A 7,514-nucleotide genomic window follows, 5' to 3' on the forward strand; every position below is an offset into this window, starting at 1 on the left:
AAATAATCATCTAGTTTTTAAAAAGTACCTGTAATCTGATTACAATATTTTAGCTGGTAACATAACTGTTTACAGTTACTGTTTTTTGGAATCGTATTTCATGCAACTGATTACATGTAATCAATTACTCCCCAACCCTTGTCACGAAACTACAGAGACAGACAGAGAGAAAGAGAGATCCTTTTCTTTGTCTTGGTCATGGTTAGAGGGAAAGAGAAAGACTGGTTAGCCTACTACTCTGTGGAATGATGTCAGTGCCTTTGTGGTCTAATGAGACAGGTACAGCTTGACAAACAAGTCTTTTTCACAGTTACATTTTCTGGAGATTGTCTCTTATTTTTTTTTTAAAACAACAACTTTTTCAAACCCGGCGTCGTCTGGGTTTGGCCGGTGTAGGCCGTCATTGTACATAAGAATTTGTTCTTAAGCCTAGTTAAATAAAGGTTAAACATTTATGTAGGTGTCATAAGCAGCCATAAAATAACGCAATATATGTCACAGCAGGTCTAAATACATGTGTCATGACGGTGTTATGACCATATTATGACATGGTTATGACCGTGTCATAACGTGTTATGACACTGGGTGTCTAGTGGTACCCAACTGGTAAATGCAAATATGTATAACTAACATTATGTCCTCAAGCGTTGGTGTATAATTGTATTTAGATTCCGTTCACTTGGGAAGTGAGTTGAAACTACAATTCAAAAATACACATTCAATTCTTGAATTGTCATTTCACTTGAACTGAATTGAAATGTAATTAACCCCAAGCCCTGCATGGTGACAACTGAGTACAATGACACTAGGATCTAGCACCAGACACTTATCAAGTTGTTATTGTCTTTTCATTGACAGACGATGAGAGGATAAAATCACTTCAGACCTGCTTCATATCTTACTCATCTTCAGCCGGCTCTGACAGGTTCCTGTATCCTGCCGGATTACCGTCACCCCCCTCCCCAGAACAATTGTATATCTTTATCGTCGCACTCTCATCTGAGCAGCTCAGTTTTCTCACAGCATTTTACTCGTGTGGAGAGTAGACACTGTAGTAAGAGTGAAATGGGGAACAGTGTGAACAAAATAATCACCACGTTACTTGAAACGAGATCCTCCAGGGAGAAGCCTGGAGATTGTGTTGTTTTACACTACAAAACACTAGACTGTAAATGAGATTGAGGTTACAACTTGAGTCTAGGATTCTGTTTCGTTACAGAAAGCAGATGTTAATTACCGAGAGGGCAGTTTAGTTCTCTCTCTCCTTTACGGAGAACCAGAAAAGGAGTTTGTTTGTGCACAGTTTAACTGTCTTTTAGCCTACTAAGGGCTTGTAAAGTAAGCATTTCACGGTTTCACGTTGTATTCAGCGCATGTGACAAATAAAGTTTTATTTTATTTTATTTTTCTACTGTTTCCATTATCAAACAGGATATTACTTGGTATCTCAATGACATGGCAGCTCAATGGCAGCTGATAACCAATGCGGCTGACAAATAGATTTTGCACAAACAGGTCCATTTTATCGACGAGTGTCTCTTCCATGGGAGATTAAGGATAAAAAAAAGAACACCAAGGCCCTACCTAACCCATAACGCTCCCTATCACTTAGAACAAGCATCAGAGGCTGAGTAGAATTCAATACTCTAGAATAAGGAAGTCATACAAAGCAGCAGGACAAACACTCAAGCGGTGCGCCCTCCTGCTCCCGTCTTAGCTTTGCAATCACATTTTGTCTCGGTGGACGCTGGTCAGTGGAAAGTCTTTCAGGGCACTCTGGGATCCACCTCTTATCAGTTAGACTTGCCACAAAATAATGGAGGGAAAAAAGCTCTCTGTTTTGAGATTGATAAAAGGCAGGAAGACCGTTTACCCATCAAATGCTCAGGCTTATCAGTAACGCCGGTCTCGAGGGGTCGTCTGCTCTGCACTTGTGTGCTCTAAAGAGTATGTCTGTCTGTGACTGGGTCCAAATTGGCACCATATTCTATAGACCCTGGTCAAAAGTAGTGCACTAAATAGCGAATAGGAACACAGTCTCCGGAGCCTTCTATCCTAGCTTTATGACTCTGTTTATTGATGCATCTTGGATTTTTTCATTAAAACCAGAAGTATCTTGTTTGAAGATATGCCTATCAATTGTGTTTGCTCATAGTGTTTTATGACCATCTGGCCTCAGAGACATGCTAATATTTTTCACGGACCAACTGTTTTTTGTTTGTTTGTGTGTACGCATGCATGAGTGTGTGTGTGCATCTGTCTGTCTGTGTCTGTCCGTCTGTTTGTGGGTGCCGGTGCATGCATGCAAGCGTGCATACGTGTGTTTGCCATAAGGTCAGATGGGTCTCCATTTTGTCATGTCACAATACTGTGGTGCAAAGTAAAGTCTGACATTTTCTACCATACCTCAGTGTCTTTCCCCATTTCAAACACCAGCCAAACAGGTGTGGTGCTCTCTCTATGCAGCCCTGACAGCCTAGTCATGTTGTGTCTACAGAGTGACAGAAACACAGGTCGTCATTGTGTAACATGCTGCAATTTTGAGTTCCTGGTAGCAGTGAGCCTGTCAGTGTTTCCAACTATGTACTGTAGCCTATGTCACTGTGTTGGTGTTTGTCTGCAGTCTGCTGCAGACAGAGAGCAGAGGTGCCACTGCCACCCACATAGTGGGCACGGCAGGGGGAGAGGAGTGTGGAGGTGTGGTACTGTAGTAGCCAAGCATACGTAAGGGAAGAACTGAGCTGATTTTGCATTGTGTTTTGATTAAATGGACGGGTATGTTCTATTGTCTCCTGCTCTTATAGCATATGAATATCACATCAAAATCAAATCAAATGTATTTATATAGCCCTTCTTACATCAGCTTATATCTCAAAATGCTGTACAGAAACCCAGCCTTAAACCCCAAACAGCAAGCAATGCAGGTGTAGAAGCACGGTGGCTAGGAAAAACTCCCTAGAAAGGCCAAAACCTAGGAAGAAACCTAGAGAGGAACAAGGCTATGAGGGGTGGCCAGTTCTCTTCTGGCTGTGCCGGGTGGAGATTATAACAGAACATGGCCAAGATGTTCAAATGTTCATAAATGACCAGCATGGTCAAATAACAATAATCACAGTAGTTGTCGAGGGTGCAACAGGTCACCACCCCAGGAGTAAATGTCAGTTGGCTTTTCATGAGAGTATCTCTACCGCTCCTGCTGTCTCTAGAGAGTTGAAAACAGCAGGTCTGGGACAGGTAGCAAGTCCGGTGAACAGGTCAGGGTTCCATAGCCGCAGGCAGAACAGTTGAAACTGGAGCAGCAGCACGGCCAGGTGGACTGGGGACAGCAAGGAGTCATCATGCCAGGTAGTCCTGAGGCATGGTCCTAGGGCTCAGGTCCTCTGAGAGAAAGAGAGAAAAAAAAAAGATGGAATTTGAGAGAGCATACTTAAATTCACATAGGACACCGGATAAAACAGGAGAAATACTCCAGATATAACAGACTGACCCTAGCCCCCTGACACATAAAGTACTGCAGCATAAATACTGGAGGCTGAAACAGAAGGGGTCAGGAGACACTGTGGCCCCATCCGAAGATACACCCGGACAGGGCCAAACAGGCAGGATATAACCACACCCACCTTGCCAAAGCACAGCCCCCACACCACTAGAGGGATATCTTCAACCACCAACTTACCATCCTGAGACAAGGCAGAGTATAGCCCACAAAGATCTCCGCCACGGCACAACCCGGGGAAGTTGGAATGCAGTGTGTTTGATCCGTTTTCAGTGAATAGGCTATGTTATGCAAATGTCATCAGCCTACATTGTAATGTGCATTTGGAAGGTCAAAAGCTAGTGTGGCCAGACTTGTGGCCTGGACTTCAACCTTCAATACTAATGCTCATCCTAAACCCTTGGTTATAAGCAAATGTTGAACTCTATGTGAGCCAGTGCAGTAAAGTCAACATCTTTACCTTCTGCAAACACTGAGCACACAGCACCAGTCCATTGGCAAATGTTTATTACCCATTAACCTTGAATGATAGAAGACCTTTTAGCTGTAATGCATATATCAGCCTCACTGCCTACCTAGTCTACTGAGGTTGAACTGTCAATGTTAACTTGGTTGAATGTATTACAAGTTAAAGGAGTTAATGTTGCAAGGTGATGCTATGTATGACACACACACACACACACACACACACACATGAATATGAGGGATCTGACGTTGCATATTACACACAATCACATGAATAAGATGTCTTCCGAAGCTTGAAATACACCATATGGGACTCTTTCCTTCTGACTAGAGCATATACAGTCAGAGAGCGTGCATGAAGCTTTATCCATTCTATCAGTTCCAGCCACTGGTTGCAGCAACCAATCATAACCTCAGGAGGTCTATGGGGAGATAAGAAGACAGACTGGTTTGGTACGCATTGTTTCTACAGACAGACTGGTGTGTTATGGGAGGGCAGGCAAGGTGAACTGGAGGTAGAAGTGTTGCAGGTAACTCTAACACTGTGGCCAATACAGACACATAGTTGGACACATGACAGAGTTTTGACTCAGATCAATGCTTGATTATATTGGATGAAAAGAGCAGCACATGAGTGCAGTTCCTAATATTCCAGCTAGGGGGGTAACCGTATTAACAACAACACAAGTTACATAACTAAACTAACAGATGGCTTCTTCCAGACACAACCAAGTCTGAACTCACTCTCACTCTCTCTCTCTCTCTCTCTCTCTCTCTCTATCTCTCTCTCTCACACACACACATACAAAGACTCACACAGAAAGACTCACACACATAGACTCACAGACTTACAGCAAGCTAGTTTAAGATGACAAATGACACAGTCGACTGGCTATATTATCAGTGACTCCAGCAGATGGGAGAGGGATTTGAGAGAGAAGGGATAATTGCAGTCATTTTAAACACTGGTGGCTGTCCTAAAAATCCCTTTAGGAATATTATAGTTAATCTTAAGGGTATTTATGAGAGCCATCCACCACTTTCAATACAAACGCACAAGTTGTTCTTAGTGCTAGTGTTGGTCAGAGTTGGACTGCTGATCTAGGATCAAGTCCCCATGTTGATGCAATCTCATTAGTTATGAAGATCTGATCCCAAATCAGCACTCTTACTCTAAGATGATTCATATATGCAGCTCCTGTTCTACTGGATCATGGCCTTATGTTTTGGAAAAAATCTCTATTCCCTGCAGGATATTAGGCCCTGAAGAGTAGGGATATCCCAGCTCTCACTAGTTACCTTAGATGCAGCTCACTACTATTGACTGTAACAGACTGTTGTCAACATGTGTTCCATCGGGTGAAGATAACTCAAACAACTACAGTTATCGGGCGAAGTGGTTCTCCTCTGCTTCCTTGTGCTTGCAGGAGTCTTTTTACAAACCTCAATCGTGACACTACAGTAGACTATTTTCCTGCTGGTTAGCACCCCTTCTAGACATGCAAGGTCGTTCCTTTACCCTATTTAAAAAAATATTTTTCCACCAGTTTTTTATCCTATAAAGTTGTATACTGTGTTTTTTTTTAATCTACTGCTACCTACTGTAGCATTCCGCTCTCCATTCCAAAGCCCAGTCAAAGTGTCATCGTTGTTATACAAATAACACAGTGTGCTGTCTTCCTATGCGCTGTATATTTCCAGTCCCTGAAGGGTGAACATTACTCTACAATAGCTATGATGACAGGGTCTCTCTGTTAGCTCCAGCATGACCTCACCACGCCCTTTTACGATGCAAACGTTGTTACATTGTTGCTTTTACTACACCAACGCAAACACACTGGGGAATACAGTAATGTCTATTGTCCTCTTTCATTCTGAGTTTGTATCTACGTAGTAGTATGAGGAAGAAAAGCCTGTAGGCTGTCAGAAAATAGGTCTGTCAGAGAGCCAATAGTTTAATGTGTTGGGCTAATATGACAACTTTTCGTGTCTCGTGTGCCAAGTTACCTGGATGTTACCCTTATGCTGTTGCAGGGTATACTAAATGAATAGAACTTCTTACGCTGATCTGTGGTCAGATTAGCATTTTCCCGATTAATGCTTAAGGTTGGGAAAGCTGATCTGAGCTGTGTTGATTCTTCTTTTTTTGCTTTTTTGCTTTGTTTGTTTTGTGTGTTTTATGTATTTGTACTATTATTGTAGAGGCCACTGATGTTGGCCTATCATTATTACATCATCTAAAATGTTGGCATATTGATATTTGAGAAACGCTTTCAAGAACCTCTGCTAATTCTGTTCTCATGTCCTCCGGATCTGGTGACTCATGTATACAGTTTTGTTCTGTGTTTTGGATTATTCATTTATGTTTTATGTATTTTGCGCCTTGGGTCTGCAAAAATAACTATACAAATGAAATGAATTATTATTATTATTATTATTTGCAATTCCAGAACTGTGATGATGTCACAGATATAAATCTATCCTGACTTACCTCCATGACATGACCTTTTAAATTGGCAAGGGATGGTGTAAACATTCCAATGTTACTGCTAACAAAACTATCTACTACTATTTGCGAACGCCTGCGAAATATTCAAATACAATTTTATTGGTCACTTGCTTCGTAAAACAACGGGTGCAGACAGAGTGAAATGCTTACTTATTATTAAGTCGGTTTTTTCCTTTATTTTTTTCCAGTCATCCTAGTTGTAGACTGTTCTCTCTGCTACCGCACTGCAAGCTGTACCGGAACTAGGTCCAAGAGGCTTCTAAACATCTTCTACCCCCAAGCCATAAGACTCCTGAACATCTAATGAAATGGCTACCCAAACTATTTGCATTGCTCCCCCTCTTTTATGCTGCTGCTACTCCCTGTTATTATCTATGTATAGTAACTTTAATAACTCTACCTACATGTACATATTACCTAAATTACCTCGACTAACCGGTGCCCCCGTACATTGACTCTGTACCGGTACCCCCTGTATATAGTCTTGCTACTGTTATTTTACTGCTGCTCTTTAACTACTTGTTACTTTTATTTCTTATTCATATTTTTAAATTGCATTGATAGTTAGGGGCGTGTAAGTAAGCATTTCACTGTAAGGTTGAATTCGGCGCATTTGACTAATACAATTTTATTTGCAATGTCCTGTTTTTATTTTCTTGCAGCTCTCTATGGGTCATTCTACCCCCTTCCTCTTCACCCTCAGGCCCCCTAGGGGATCCACCTCCAGCAAATGTAAAACCAACAGCCTAGATAGATTTACTGTATATTCTAGTTAGATGTCTACTAAGTTGGTCTAGATTCTAGAACTTGAGATAGCAAGCTAACAAGCTTGTGTTTGCAGAGCGGCACCAGAATTAAAAGCACATATTACCTTTTGTAAATATAAAAACAAAAAATAGTTTTCTATTTCAGGAACCATCCTGGATAAATACTAAAAGAGCACATTTTCCATAAGCTGTAGGTAGGACTCTGGTCTAAATGGATAGTTCAGAGCTTCTGCACTTTTCTATAAACTTTAGGAAACACAATACTGTATATGGTCTA

This window comes from Oncorhynchus clarkii, chromosome 18, assembly GCF_045791955.1.
Source record: "Oncorhynchus clarkii lewisi isolate Uvic-CL-2024 chromosome 18, UVic_Ocla_1.0, whole genome shotgun sequence".
In the NCBI taxonomy this organism is placed as follows: Eukaryota; Metazoa; Chordata; class Actinopteri; order Salmoniformes; family Salmonidae; genus Oncorhynchus; species Oncorhynchus clarkii.